Raw genomic sequence first — 16,634 nt, 5'->3', positions numbered from 1 at the left:
CTCTCTCTCTCTCTCTCTCTCTCTCTCTCTCTCTCTCTCTCTCTCTCTCTCTCATTTTCCTTCACTCATTCCCCTAGTTTCCCATTTGTGATTGGATAGAAGCTCTCAGCTACTAATCTAGTGATCTGCTACTACCATGCTCTCTATCATGACAATAATGGACTAATCTTATGAAACTCTTGGCAAGTCCTTTATTAAATGCTTCATTTTATAAGCCTCCTTGGTCATAATGTCTTTCTACTGCAATAGAACAGTAATGAAGACAGGGTGTACTTCCTGGGAAGAAGAGGAGTTTGAGTAGGTGATATGGAGATGGTTTGAGAGAGGGTAATGGGGAATTTGAAATTGTTAAATTAAAATATGTTTAAAAATCTAAAGAATGCCAATCAAAAGAGGAAAAAAGTAACACCTCATGAGATAAATTACAGTGAGAAACTGAACTAGAGTTAATTTTTTTTTTATCTTTGAATAAATGACTTTCAGTCACACACTTCACACATCTGTATACAATTTTGTGTATGCATTGATTCATGGCATGTGGAAGACAAAAGCATCAACAAATGTCCTCCTAAGTCATATTTCACCTTATTTTCTGGGGTAGAGTTTCTTACCAAGACTAGGCCACTGATTCAGTTAGGCTGGTAGGCCAGCAAGTTCCATGAATTTATTTGTATCTACCTAGCAAGTTCTGAGATAACAGATGTATACTATACCATTTGCCAATGTTTTACATGAGGTCTGGGGTTCAAACTTAGGTCCTCATGCCTACTTGGCCACAATGAACTGACTCAACCATCTTCTTGGTCATGTTTTATGTTTAAAAATGCCAGTCTCTTTGCCTCTCCCCCTCTCTGTTATTGTCTGCCCCTCCTCTTTCTCTGTTTCTCTGTCTCTCTGTCTGTCTCTGTCTCTGTCTCTCTCTTTCTCTCTCTGTAAAATGTCACATATGTGGAAGTAAGAGGACAGACTCAATGTACGTTCTTACTTTCTGTCTCCTTTGAAACAGTTTGCTTGTCCACCTCCTTATTCACAAGTAAACATCATCACATCAGACTTTTCCTTGGGTCATATAGTTTCAAACACAGGTATGAGACTTGCATGCCAAGCAGTTTCCTGTAGCCACCATTTTCATCCCTTCACAGTGTTTTCAACTTCCCCAGTAGGGTGATGTTTAGAATTTTTTTTTCTTTTAAATTGCCATCCCAGGTTGCTTTCTTTTGAGTTTGTTAGACTACTGCTTTCTGAGATAGTTCATCTACACTTCCATTTAGTTGCTCAGAGTGAACATTTTCTCTTTTAGTGCATAACAACACATTTTCAGTCAATTTCCTAAATAATATAAACTCTACTTGTGAATAAAAGACAATCCCCTTGGTTACCGAATTTCTTAGTAACCTCACTTTGATCTTAAGGACTTTCAAAGCATGCCAAGTAAAGCCAAAAGAAAGTGGGTGATAGAGTAAATAAATGCAGCTGCTAAAAATGATTATTGCAAATCGTGGATGCCAAACCTTTTAAACACACATGAAATAATTTCCCCAATTCTCTGGAGCAGGTTCACTTCAAATTTTGCAACAGAGAAAATTTTGGGCCATTTCACTGCTCAAAGCTACACAGAAATAGTAGAATATACACCTGTTCTCAGAATCACAACCCAGAATATCTACCTTTTGTTACTGTTTAACAAGTCAATTCTGGAGAACATTTAACTATGGCATAACGAGGAAGAGATCAAAAGAAACTGTTCCCATTGGGTTTGGCAATTTTTAAAAGAAGCAGTTTTCAATAAATAAGAAGGCACAGGTAGAAAGGTTTAGAGAAAACTCAAATGCTCAGAAAAGTAGGGTACAAGGCCTAAATCAGAAAAAAGACTCATAATACTGAAATACAAAAAAAAATCTACCCCCATATAGACACGTAAATGCAGTCTGCTGCCATAATTAGACAGTGTTTTTACCTGCACTCAGGAATGTATAGATGAAATATGGCAATATGATGGAAGATGATGATTAAATGGTCCATCATTATGCAGACCTGTAATCACAGCACTTGGTAACAGAGCCGGGAGGATCAGGACATCATGGCAATCCTCTACTCCAGCACTCTGGAGGCAGAGGCAGTAGATTTCTGAGTTCGAGGCCAGCTTGGTCTACAAAGTGAGTTACAGGACAGCCAGGGCTACACAGAGAAACCCTGTCTAAAAGAAAGAAAGAAAAAAAAAACCCAAGACAAAACAAAACAAAACAACAACAACAACAACAACAAAAAAAAAAACAAATCCATTTCACAACAACATCAAAACTCAAAATTTCAAAATTTGGAACTACAGAGAATAAATAAAAAGGAAGAAAAGAAATAAAGATAGATATTATGAAAGTTCTGCTTGAAGCAGTTAAAAATTCAGATGCAATTTAAATCAGAAAAACTGGCTAAAGAGATGACTCAGTAGTAAAAAGTACTTGCTGATTTTGGAGAGGACCTGCATACCCACACCAGGTATTTGGGATTGTCAAGAACTAGAAATCAAAGGGATGTGATACCTTCTTCTGGCCTCCAGGGGCAGTTCACGCATGTGTCCATGCTCACATGTAAAAGTAACTTTTACTTGCCAAATGTTATTTGTTGTCTTGGAGCCTTTTGCTGAACAAGCTCACCCTTCCTAGTTCTTTCTGGACTCTGGCTGACTGCTTCAACTCAGCTGTTGTGGCTCAAAATACCTTTCGAAGCAGACTCATTCAAACTGGCTTCTCTTGGCTACTCACTAAACTGCTCTGCGTGGCCTCAATTTAACTCTACCATTCTTTTGACTCCTTCTCATTCTCTAGCTTTTATTTCTTGACTTGCAACTGGTCACTGTAAAGCTGTCTCCTGTCAGTCTGTCAGTCAGTCAGTCTGTGTCTCTTTCTGTCTCTGTCTCCCTCTCCTTCTCTCTCTCTCTCTCTCTCTCTCTCTCTCTCTCTGTGTGTGTGTGTGTGTGTGTGTGTGTGTGTGTNTGTGTGTGTGTGTGTGTGTGTGTGTGTGTGTGTGTGTGCAGCTCTAAGTCCTTTCTTTCCTGTGCAGTTCTCCTGTGATTTTGGCATGTCCTATCTATGCCCCTTTCAAACCTTTCTCTGATTAGTCACTTTGCCTACCCTTCAATTAGACATTACTTCCAAACATGTCTAATTCCTTCTACAAACTATACCTTTATTGTTTGGGAAGTTTGGGAATAGATGTTTGTATTAAGGGCTTCTTTCTGTTCCAGCCAGAGAGATTAAAGGTGTATGGTGCATCAGAATTCTTGTAGGATCACACAGACGAAGTTCTTTGGACATCGTCACTTTGTAGTGCAACCATGTTGATGGATTAAAATTTATATACACTCCAAACAAAAACACATCTATATACAAAATTAAAAACTAAAACTGGACATCTTTCCAATTGGAACTAGGTAAAATTTCTTAAATAATTTATTGAAGGGAAAAAAGACATTGATAGTAGGTGTTATGGCAAATAAAGGGTGTGAGTCTGGCTGGAACAAGCTACAAATGTAAGGATGGTTGAAATTAATCTCTCAAGGGAACTGAACTGAATATGATTGCTGAGAACTCAGATAAACATCCATTATATTTCTACATTGAGTATAGTGGTCTCTGAATTTTTAGTGGGGGTAATAATTAGTTGATGTCTAATTATGACAATGCATGATTTTAAGTTTCCTTTAAACATTCTTAAACCTGAAATGGAAGTGCATTTTAAAATTCTCCAATAGGGATATATATATATATATATATATATATATATATATATATCCACACAATGTCACATTTCTTGTGAGCAAATTGCTTTGTGTGTTTAGTTACCATAATCTGATAATACCTAAGAAAGTCTCCATACACAGATAACAAAATTATTGTGAACTGATTAAATGTTAATGATTACTTGATAGCTTTCTATCTTTATTTTCTCTTGTAAAGGACTTGATATATCCTTGCATATGTATATAGTCATAGAGAAAATAGCAACTATCGTCAATTTCCAGCAGCAAATACGCTGGGAGAATTACAAGGCATCCCACAATGGGTAACCACTAGGGACCCAAAGAAAGGCAAAGAGAAAAATACAGTCAACTTGAAGAAATAGAATAGGTTTCAGAAAATTTGAATAGAAAATTTTATAGATACATCAGAAATTACCACAATTTAGGCATTTTATAATTAAAAGTATATGTTTATTACAACAGACTGTTCATTATTGGATTAAAAAAGAATAGCAAAAAACGGATATCTCTGCTTCTGCATTAATATTTAGCCATTATTTTTTATCTAATTTTTCAGGTGATGCTAAATAGGTGATTCAATAAAATGGCCTAATAAATATTTGGAGTATATGCTTTTTAAAAATTATTTATTTAACATTCCAAAAATTACCCTCTTTTCTAGTCCAATCTCCCAGGGTTCTTCATCCCCTTCCCCTCCCCTTAGACTCTGAGAGAGTGCTGGAGCACATGTTTTTATCAAGCAGAAATACTTCCTGTGTGTGTAAGTATGTTTTGTGAGAGTGGGTGAGTGTGTATGTGTGTGTGTGTGTATCTGAGAGACAGAGAGAAAGAGAGGGAGAAAAATAGAAAGGTGTATGTGGAGTTTACTGAGGATTCAGAATAATCTTGAACTTCACTAATTCTGCCCCAATCTCCACCTCTACAGTACTAAATGACTACATTTTCTTTTCTGAATTAGAATATCAGTATGATTTCGTGTTTCAGTAATCTTCAAAAATGACTGCATGCTCCCATTTCCCAGTACATATTTACATGAGTAAATGCTAATGGTTCCGTTTGGTAAAGCATGGCGGAGATCAGTGTCATACCCTTTCCATAGAATATTCAGTGTCTCCTTCCATCGTCAAGTACAAGTTCTGTGTTAGAAATGACTTGTAAACTAACTTAAGACTTGTAATTTAGGTATGGTTATTTCTGAGCTCTGAATAAGCCACTTGTTTTAGTTTTATTTTCTATTGATGTGATTAAGTTTCTACCTAAAGAATCTTAAGTATGAAAGGGTTTATGTGGCTTATAATTCCAGGTTGCACACAATTTATGAGTGTAGGGAAGTCAAGACAGCAGGAATCTGAAGCAGCTAGTCACAATGTTTTCACAGTCAGGAGCAAAGCATAATGGACAGTTTATATGCAACACTCTTATTCAGTCCAGGGTCCCTTGCTGGGGGAAAGATGCAATATACATTAGGTAGAATTTTACTCCACAGGCATTACCACAAGCCAACCTGATCTGGACAGACTCTCATTGAAATGTTCTTTGATGACTCAAGATTATGCCAAATTGTCAGTTAAAACTAGCAAGTCATCCATAACTTTTTTCTCTATGTTCCTTATATTTTCACCATAGTTTCTCATATCAAAATGATTACAAACGGAAAACATTCTTTATGTTGAAATGAAGATATAGAAACCTAAAGTATCAAAACACTGCTTAATGTGAAAATATTATTTAGGCTAAGAGCCAAGATCCAAGTCTTAGTACCTCTCAACTTTCCAGAAAAAAGTCTAGAAATAGAAGTAAGAGTCTTTGATAAATGACAATGAAGAGATGAATCAATGAAGATGCCTATGAACATGCTCTGTAAACACTGTAAAACAGCTTAGGAAGAAGGAGAAAAGACAGGTGATTTATTTAAATGAAGTGTCTCATTAGAAATTTATAGAACTCACCACAATGTGCTGTAATTTGGCCTTCTTTGCATGATTTAGTCAAAATTAGTAGAGGTGTAAGTGAAAACGAGTTCCCATAGCATCTTATGTCTTTGGTTAAGCAATGTTTTAAGTTTAGTATAGATTTCATACCGGAAGTTCTATATAGCTAGCTGCATTATTCTAAACCTTTTTTCTCCAGCAAGAAGAAAGGCAGAAGCCGTATACCTCCGGTAACAAAATATTATCACCAATCAAAGAATTCACAACGTACCACACCCATCAACTTCCTGAGTTTCAATATGTTGATGCTATAGGTGTTATTCATTCTGGTCTTTATATTTTACTTAGTTCAATTTCTGAGATTAATAAAATTACAGCCTTTTAATAATTACATTTTATTCTTAAAATGTATGGCCTCTTTTTAAAATTAATTTTTACAAAATATATAAGTAGAATCTTTTCATTTTGTATAATGTTACCCATATTTTTATTGTTAGGGTTGACAATTTGTTATTGGATAAATAATTAATTGTAAGATTCGTCCCTGGAAAAGACTGGTCACCCACTCTTAACATTTCTTAGTTGCTTGTAGTTCTATTTGTAGGGTTGAAACATCCAGAGATTTCCTCCATCCACATCAGTGTGTGTATTGCTGTTGCCCTTGATCATATCATGTCTGGGCAGTCATCTTAGGTGAGACTTCATGGGTGTAGCTTCTGACTTCTAGGAGAAATTATCTCACTGCAAACTCCCTGGTCATTTGGTTCTTACAGTTTTAAGCTCTCTTCTATAATGTTTCCTGGGACCTAAGCTCAGGAGTCATATTTTAAATGTATCCTTTGGGACTTGGCTCTAAACCTCAGCCTTTCGGTTGGTTGTGGTTAGCTATAATGGTCAGTCTCAATATACCACAAATATTGATCAGGTTTTTTTTAATGTATAAATTGTATATTTCCTGTACTGAATATTATAACGGATGCAATTAGTATCCTTGGGTTTCAAAAATAAAATTAAGAATAAAATATGAGGAGTAAAATTCACTTAAGTGTTACATAGTTTTTAGCATATAACCCAGGCAATGAGAATAAGCATCTCTTTTCAATGACTTGCAGGGACCAAAATGGTAAAGGAGAAACAGAAGCCATGTTACACTGAGTGCCTGTGTTCTATACTAGCGATGCCTTGATACCTTGCATCATCTTTATCCTAAAGGGTGATAGCATTTCTATTTTTATCTTTTCTCTCCCACTAAACCCACACTTTATCACTTCGTCCTCTCCAATTTCCATTTTTCCCTGTGCACATATTTGTCTGTTTACAAAAATATGTTAACAGAAAAGACAGGTAACACATAACCTTGGTTTAATTAGTTATTATATAAAAAACACGGTTTGAAATTGAAATATGCTTCATGTATCTCTTGTGTTATAGACACCACACAAATAATTGAGTTCAATTACTTTATTATAATAAGTAAGATATTCAATGTACAGTCCCTGCCCCTTATTTTATCACCCTTCTTCAAAATTATTGAATGTAATTTAAAAAAAATGTTTTAATTATAAAACACTTTGTAATGTTTTTTGTTTTGGTTTGGTTTGGTTCTTTTGCCTGGGAGAATCTTGACTATTGTTTAATTCCTATCCACAGAAGTAACGGTAAAAATCTAATCTCAGGTTTCTCTGATAGAATGCCATTGAGAAAAAGTGTTCTAGCCACAAATCTTTCTATTTATACCTCCAATCCTCTTCCCTGGAACATTATACCGTCTGTTATTTTGTTCAGACACCTAGCCTATGAGCTCCATGCCCTTCTCATTCTCCTTTTATTCAAATTTCCCTCACATTCAGGAAAAAGGGAATGTAGCCTGTGAGAATAATCTCTGATGTTGTATCTTTCCTCATAGAACCTTCAGTAGCTTTTCCTCTAGATTTCTCCATTTAATTTTTTCCTTTTGCTATTTTTTATAGAGTTCTTTACCTCTGTAGCAGTGACCTTACTGTTTTATTTTGAATGTGTTTCTGTATGTCTCAACTGAACACAGGCAGAGGCCATTTCAAAAACAAATTTGAGACATATCTTGTGAATGTATTTGAAAAGTGACATTTGGGTTAAAACCAAGGATGAAAGGGTAGATGAGAGTGAGACTCCACTCTGAAATGATGCTTTTATTTGCAGAGATGTCAGAGGATACTGTAGTATATAGCACGGATAGCTCTGAGGCCATGATCAGGGGGCTGGGATAAGTTGGTTACTATGGCTTCTTTCTTTCTTTCTCTTCCTTCCCCTTTTTAACATTCTCATGTTGTATACTGCAAGCTTGCTACTAGAATTCACTAAACCTCATTTTATGTCCCTGTTGAATATAAGCAGGAATGCTCTCCTCTTCTTCCATTTTATTAGATGTTGTAGGAATTCCTATCTTCACTCCTAAAATCATAGATTTCTGACTCATGAGTTGTGGTTGTTAGATAATAGCCACAATGATGTACATGAAATGGAACTTCAGGTCTCTGTGTAATTTTCAAGGCTACATCTGTGTATATGTATTTGCTTAGTAATTCACCTTAGATAATGATCTTGGCCATTCCCCTCAGCATCTTTATCTGACCCTTGCTCTGGGGCATGGCTAGAGTCTGAACCTATGGGCCTGGACCCACACTATGGTGAGCCAATACACTGCCCAGGCAGAGGGATGTTGGAGATAGTCTGGAGTTTGTTGATGCAGAGGTAATTCTGGAACCTGAGGCTCCAAGTTCCAACCTGATTCTCGGGAATGCATAAAGGCTCACTCCTACATAAAAGCACAGAGCCTTGAACCAACTAACCATTTTAAATGCTAGGTATTTCTGAAGTGTGCCTAGCATCAAGCTGCAAGCAAGATATGATGTTCTCTTTCCTACACTTCCACATATAAGAGTTCTAGCTCTTCAAGCTGATTTGTTGGCAATAAAAGGAGTAGTGGCAGAGTATTCTGGATTGAAATTGAAATTCTTTCAGAGGCTTTTGAGTTGGTGCTTGGTCTCTTTGTAGTGGTCATAGTTTGGAAAGGTGAAGAGGTGAGGTCCAGCTGGAAACAGTAGTAAATCATTGGTGCTGAGTTCTTATATTTGTCCCTGGATGTTTCACATGTGTGAGTGTGTGCATGTGCATGAGTGTGTGTGCCTGAGTGTGTATGTGTTTCTGCTTCTTTTCCCATACACAAAGAGAACTCTTGTCACATGCTGCTGTTTCGCTCTTGTTCCTAACTACATAATCAGCATTAATCCAACCATAATCCATAGACCGTGTCCTCTAAAATGTTGAGTCAAGATAAATCTTTTCTCTCATTATTTTTTTCTGTCACACTTGGAGTGATATAAAACCAGCACTTAGGAAAACTAGGTAAAAATATTTCTAAGAGTTTTAGACTGGCCTGTATACATAATAAGTTCTCTTTTACCCTGGACTAACACATGATAATGTATTTCAGAACACCAAAACCAGCCAAACAAAATTCTACAACAAAAACAGTGCTTGTCAGACATTTGTCATGGTGAAAATAAAATTTGCTTTTGCACAAGGAACTGGCATATTGCCCTTGGTATCTACAAAATGTTATTCTTATGATACTTGTACTAGATATGATGATCTCTCACCTTTTTTCCGAACATTGAGTAAATGCATATTTTGAGTGATTATTTATGCAGCTCTGTAAACATACATGTTCTACCAGGTCCTACTCTGCCATATTTCTTCTCAAATTGCCCCAGAAACTTGTATCAACTTGTATAGTATTTGAGAGCAGGTGCATAAGAGAGCTATGGGATCAGATCCCCTCATTTAAAGGTTATTTATTGTGAGATAGTCTACAAAGATGCTGGGAACCAAACTCAGGTCATCTGCAAGGCAGCCAAGCTGGTTCTTCATAGTGGTTCATACAGCAGACACATTACTCCAGTTCCATAGTTACATATTTACCCAACAATGATTACACAGAGCGTGAGAATAAATTTAATAGTGTCATGCCAACTTTACTAACTATAAAGATTCCCTCCTCGGCATGTAGAGTCTCGATATACAGTGGAAGGTGGCCCTGAACTTAAGAGATCCTGCTGCCTCAGCCTGTGGAGTGCTAAGGTTACTTATCACTATATAGAGCTAAACATTATTAATAATATGCACTGACAATGTGCCAACTCATAAACATTGAGGACTATTGGTTCATTGGTAAACTGAATTTTTTTCCGTTATGTGAAATCATTTTGCCTGATTTTTTTTCTTTAAATCCAAACAAGGAATATGTAACTTTTCTCCTACAAATTAAATTGGTTTTTTACAAATTGCATTCTCTGATTTTTTTTATCAGCCTGCTATAAGGATATTCATGTGTTCAATATAAGCATATAAGCTCAAAGTTTGGCCCACACCAAATAATTGTTTAACCCAAACATCTGAGCAGCGAACTGAGATGATTCTTCTGGATAAAGTATAGTTGAACAGCCAAGACCACTGGTCAATTGAAGAGATGACCACGCATCCTGAGCACCCAAGTCTGGTGTGATTGGGGGACAGCCGATAACCGGATATGCAGTATTACCAGACATTACTGGGCCTAGACCATTGCTTCTGCCCCCCACTGACACAAATACAATAGCTATGCTATCTCCTTCATATTCTGCTTTAACCCTCAAAGTTTCATCTGGTCCTTTATGCACGGATGTTACTCTAAGTTCAAACGGAATCCCAAAATTTATACAAGCCTTCTTAGTTTTTTCACAGTGGCCAAGATCAGAGGTTGAGCCCATCAGCACTACCACCCTGCACTGACTGTCTGACTTGAGAAGCAACTCAGAGTTTTTCTTCACCACCTGGAGTCCTTCCGGAATTACTTCTTTGAGATCATGGTAAGACTGTTTGTCTTTCTGCTGGCTCCGATCTCCCGATGGCCATCGTCTCCAGGAATCATTATCAATGACATCAACAAGAACAATCTCTTTGGTTGTTATATAAACGCCAAGTTCAATCTTCACATAAACCAGCGTACAGTTCTGGGCAGCCAGGATTTCTCCAGATTTTCAAAATAACTTGTGTGGCATGACTCATGATGTCCACTCCAGTCTGCGCTATAACAAGGCCAGCAAAACACAAATTTGCAGCGATGAGCCTCAGACCACTGTGCATCATTATTGGCATCATCCTTGAAGAACACCTCCACTTTGGGTGGATAAAACTGACACGCCTCCTTTACACCAGGGTTCCTTTTGAGAAAAGATCCAGTTACTATTCTTCCACATACCCATTCAATTGGAATCATTTCACATAGGGGTGCAATGAAAGCAGTCTCCCCAAATTTCTTGGTGAAAGCAGTTTTTATACCAGCTTCCTGTAACAACTGAAATATGCAGCTGATGATCTTGTTGGAGAGTGCAGCTTTGCCCTCCAGGTGCAAGGACCAGATTACGGCAGGATTATTTAACAATTCATAGACTTCTTTTGTTTTATCCTCATAGAATTTCTTCCCCATGTTCAATACTTCGGCTGTTGCCATTATCCTAGGTGAACTAGAGCACTCGTCAAACCCAAAGTGCTGGACTGGCTGTGGATTCTGGTTTTCTTAGAATAGGGGATATGTGGTCTCATAGATTGCTTTAAAATAAGGATACATCAAAGCATGTAAAAGACAAAAGTGCCAGAATATAGTAAGGGATCAATAAGTGGTACTAGAGAGTAAAGAAAAGGTACTTTGGGATACAAATTCAGGTCACACTTGGCTTCAATTATACCCAACAAGACCAGTTATTGATGGCATAAACTTTTATTTTATGGTCAAATGGCAGCATATACATACTTTCAGCCTTATGTAACAAATAATCTCTTTTGACTAATTTTTTAATCAAAATTTTATGGGTGTATGTATTTATTTACTTGTTTATTTTTGTTGAATCAGATCTACATTTTTATGACTGTCTCAAATTTCCAAGCTGCTCAAATTGGTATTTGAGTTTGTGCCTACATTTTCTTTATTCTAATTAAAAATAGTATTTTTTAAATTAAATTGGGATATGCATAGTAAAGCAATTTTATAGTCAAATTTTATAAACAAAGTTGTAGGGCACATGCTTGTTATGTTCTGAAGCTTTCATAAGCTAAGTGTTTATGTTCAAACACTGTAACTTTGGCTTCTTTCTTAGTGCTTCATATAAACACTTCAAGTTTCATTTCTACTTTTAAAAAAAAATTTTACAGCAAAGAGTACATATGGAGCAACTCATGGTTCCAGCTGCATATGTAGCAGAAGAAGGCCTTGTGGAACATCAATGGGAGGAGATGCCATTGGTCTGGTGAAGGCTCCATGCCCCAATGTAGGGGAATACCAGGGTGAGGAGGCAGGAGTGGGTGGGTTGGTTGGGGAGCAGCCTGATAGAAGCAGGGGGATGGGGATGGGATAGGGGGGTTCCTGAGGGAAAAACCAGGAAAGGGGCTAACATTTGAAATGTAAATAAATGAAAATATCCAATTTTTAAAAAGATGTTAAAAAAGATTTAAACATTTTATGTATATGCTTGTGTGAGTTGAAGAGTGTGTGTGCTTGTGTGTGTGTGTGTGTGTGTGTGTGTTTATGACATATAAAGCTACTTGTGTAAGCCAGAAGAGGGTTTTGAACACCCTGGAGCTGGAGTGACCCAATGGATGTAGATTGTTGGGAAGTGAACTCCAATCTTCTGCCATTACAGTAAATGTTCTTAACTTAATGAGCCTTCTCTGTGGTCCTTTAAGTTTTACTGATGAGGTTTTTCTCTACAATTAAGGACTCTCCATGATGGACACTGACACCAAGAACAGAAACTGAGACGAGATGGACATCAGACGAGCTACTTTATGTAGTTAACTCTTAGAATTGTATTTAGTTGTATTTTATTTTCACTGGCATAGAAACGTAAAACATATGCTGTGTATGTAAATGTGTTGCTGTGTCAATGTCATTAATCCCACCTTTCTTTGCCAAGTAGAAAGAAATATCTTAGAGTAGAAGGCATCTTTGTTTGCAAGGTGATTTCTGCAGAAGTTAGAACAAAGGATCTAAGGATAACTTTTTTAAAATTTGATGTTTTATTCATTGAGCGATCTATAGATGTTTATACTTTAGTATTTTACAATTCTCACCAATGTTCACACCAGAGACAAAAATAAAAAATATATACTTGATGACCTTATACACCAATAATTATTATTTATGATTCATAGCCACATCATAAGATAGGGGTTAAAGATGAGTAACTGACTCATTTGGTAGTGTATTGGCTTTGAAAGCTTGAGGACCTGAGTTCAATCACAACAGAATTAAAAAAAAAAAAAAAAGCAAGTGCTTTTCATCCTAGTACTGTGGAAATGAAATTAGGAAGATTCTAAAGCTATAGCAGAGCCTACCTTGTCTATTTGACTAGTTTATTCTCAGGCCAGTGATATCATCTTCAAATGTAATTAATACAGCATTTGAGAATAGTACCTGGGGCTGGTATCAGGCATTCACACTCCTTCATACACACACACACACACACACACACACACACACACACACACACACACACACATCAAATAAATGAGTACCTATACATCAGTACATCAAACATATCCATTTAAGGGCATGTTTAGTGGATGGCCCACATCCATGTGCATGCAGGTAGTAACATTTGGACTCAATGAGTTAAAAAATCAATTGATTAGTTACCAAAGAAAAGGAGGAGAAGATACAGATGGATGAGTCCATGAGGAGTTTGGGTGGGGAGGTTCAGATGGATATGATAAAAAAAATCATCATGTACTATATGAAACTACAGAATAAAATGATCTTTAAATAGATACAAGGCATTCAGAATTTCTAATATGTTATGGTAAGCCAGAATTTAATCAATACACCATCACTGTTTCATGACAATAGTTCTCATATAAGGTGATGTATGTTCAAAGTAAGTATAGTTAAGTTCATGGGAACCTGTTAATCATCTGCTTTTAGATAGCTTCTGTAGCTTCTTCATAGACATTTACCCTCCCAGGGAATGACCCGTCCAGCAGGTCCAGTTATTCGAGGGTCTCAAGGGGACCTTCAAATAAGAACCAAATGTGGGGAGGGAGAGATGGACACCAAGTGCAAGAACACATGGTAGCAGTCTGAGTAGCATCAAGGTCTCTCTGTATTCAGCAAGGCTCAAGGCTTAAATGCACAAGCAAAGGAGGAAGTACTTCTCAGCAGGAGGAATGGGGCAGCAGAATTTTTTCTTTTGGCAACTACACGGGGAAGCAGGAACTTGGTGGTATCAGGCTACATCTTGTGGTCAGGACATCCATCGCTGACTTAGGACTGGAACATTCTGTGGTTGTTCTCTGAGCGGTGCGTCAGTGGCCCGCTTTTGACCCCATTTTCTTCACGGGGGAAGAGGCCCAATTCAGAGATCAGGACAATTGTGTTGTCTTAATAGCTCCCAACAAGGGAAGATAACTGTAGTAGTGTTGACTCTGCAGTTCGTTTCTTTTCTCGGGCAATAGAATATTATTATTATCCTTAGTGTATTTAGATGGCCATATGGGAGCCAGATTTTTACTTTATTCCCCAAGATGTACACCACATACACTTTTTTAGACTTAAGAAGAGATTATTTATTTATTTATTCATTCACTCATTCATTCATTTATTTTTATCACACACACATATGTATGTGTGTGTGTGTGTGTAATGCTATGACTGTAGGTCTTTCTGGAGCAAGAAAGTGCTGGATTCCTTAGAATGGGGGCTTCAGGCACTTGTGAGACATCAGACATTAAAGCTGAGAACTAAATTGAGGTCCTCTGGAAAAGCAACAATTTTTATAACATCTGAATCATCTCTTCAGTCTCTCTTTGTAGGCTTTTAGAAAAAGAATAATGTGACATTGTACCTATAACTTCAGAATATATGGATCTTGTCTAGATCAACTGGCGAAACACTGTTGCATGTATTTAAAGTTCCACAATTTTATCTTTACTTAATAAATGAAAGTGAGGGGCTGGAGAGATGGCTCTGCCATTAACAACACCAACTGCTCTTCTGAAGGTCCTAAGTTCAAATCTCAGCAACCACATGGTGGCTCACAACCATCTGTAACAAGATCTAATGTCCCCTCCTGGAGTGTCTGAGGACAGCTACAGTGTACTTACACATAATAAATAAATCTTTTAAAAAATAAATGAAAGCAAATATTTTCATTTTAACAATCAAGAAAGAAAATGAAATATGTTAATATTCATAAGGCCTCTGATAGGATGGTAACCATGAAAATTCTTAAAAATTATTGTATATTTTTCAGGTTCTTTTCATAGTAGATCTGCTGTTGGCTTGAAGAGTCATAAAGAAAAGAGCTTAAAAGCTGAAATAACTCTTTGCATGTTTCATAAATTTGTCATGATTTAAGGATAGGCTAAGCATAAAGTGGAGAGGTTGTCCCAGGTGTATATCCAAGGTCTTCTACAGTCCTTTTAATTAAATATCAAACACATTTTACTAAATTAGTTTGCCCTTTATTTGAGGAGCTAGAGAGATTTTCTTCAAAATGTACAAACATACACACAGATGCACAACCATGTTACTTGATTCTGTCTTTTTCCTATTTCTAAAAAGATGTTTCAGTTCAGGGCTGGATGATTTTGCTTTTGCCTTGGAACTTTCAGTTTTCACCATTTGTTTTCAAGACACCTAAGCTCAAAAGCATTTTGTACAATTTATGAGATTGGAATAATACACCAGCAGGGGTAAACACTGTAGGTCCAAGTTACTTAAACTCTGCACATTCCTAAGAAAAGCCAACTTTTAGGACAAGCCCTTATACAGCTCCTGAAAACCAAGGCCCTGGAACTCTCCACTTTTCAAGGCTGGGTTTTTGTACGCCTGAAGCCTTCAGAACACCTCATCAATATTTTTGTGGTAGATTATGCTAGCCATCAATAATTGATACTCATCTGCTCTTTCCTGGGCTCGTGGTCTGTGGGTTACTGAAGTCATATGCAGGTATTTTATGCCTTCATGTAATTGCACAATTAAAACTGTTAGTAGTAGGCCAGGGAGAAAGGCATTTCCCCTGAGATATCACATGTCAATTTTGAGAGATTAGCTGCATTCTGTGCTATTGGAAGCACACTTGGAAGCTTGTAATGAGTTTCTTGTTGAATTTGCTCTATTCATTTTTCCTCTTATGGAATTTTGATATAATTATTTGCTTGTGTCTAATGCCAAACTGCACTCACTAAAAGGGGAATATGATCATTTATTCTGAGCCAAATAAGATTGGCCATGTTCTGAAAACACTGATTAGGGGTGTTTTGGATAACATTTTCCAATGTAGAAGCAATTATATAAACTTTTTATAGACACAGAGTAAAAGGACATGATGAAGCAAGGCATTTCCCAAATACATTGTTGCGGACATCAGCAGATGTATTTTAACCAAGCTATAAATCTCTGCTCTTGGTCTCTGATGTTAAATGATGATATCCATAGATTTGGGGGAGGGGAGGTTGATAGAAGACAATGGTCTGCAGAGAATATATTGCAAAGCTTTTGTTAGATGGTCAAAAGAGTACTAGGTCAGTCACTCTAGAGGGAAACAAATATTTACTAAAAGCACAAAGGCAGCATAATATGATTTTGCCTCTGGTTTTGAAACATCCCACCTCTGAGCCGTTCCAAATATCCAATGAACCATGTAGAAATGTTGACATAGGTGTGGACTTACAGCTTCCTAGGAACTTCATTCAACTCATGTTTCCCACTGTTAGCCAAGCATCATATTTTGTCCGTGGCAAGTCTAAGTTTGTTACTAAGAAGGCTCATTATTTGGAGCCTCATTATATTGAGGCTGAGTAGTCAAGAAAACAATATTTAAAGGGGAAAATAATTATTAAATTATGAAAAAGAAATGTGCATGTTAAGT

General features: G+C 36.9%; 1 pseudogene; it reads right to left on the bottom strand.

The window, feature by feature from the left end:
• Positions 1 to 10,006: 10,006 nt before the first annotated feature.
• Positions 10,007 to 11,221, bottom strand: LOC110297029 (annotated as a pseudogene).
• Positions 11,222 to 16,634: the final 5,413 nt, after the last annotated feature.

This window comes from Mus caroli, chromosome 6, assembly GCF_900094665.2.
Source record: "Mus caroli chromosome 6, CAROLI_EIJ_v1.1, whole genome shotgun sequence".
Classification (NCBI taxonomy): domain Eukaryota; kingdom Metazoa; phylum Chordata; class Mammalia; order Rodentia; family Muridae; genus Mus; species Mus caroli.
Note: the sequence above shows the minus strand (reverse complement) of the source record. Positions and strands in the feature narration are given on the sequence as shown.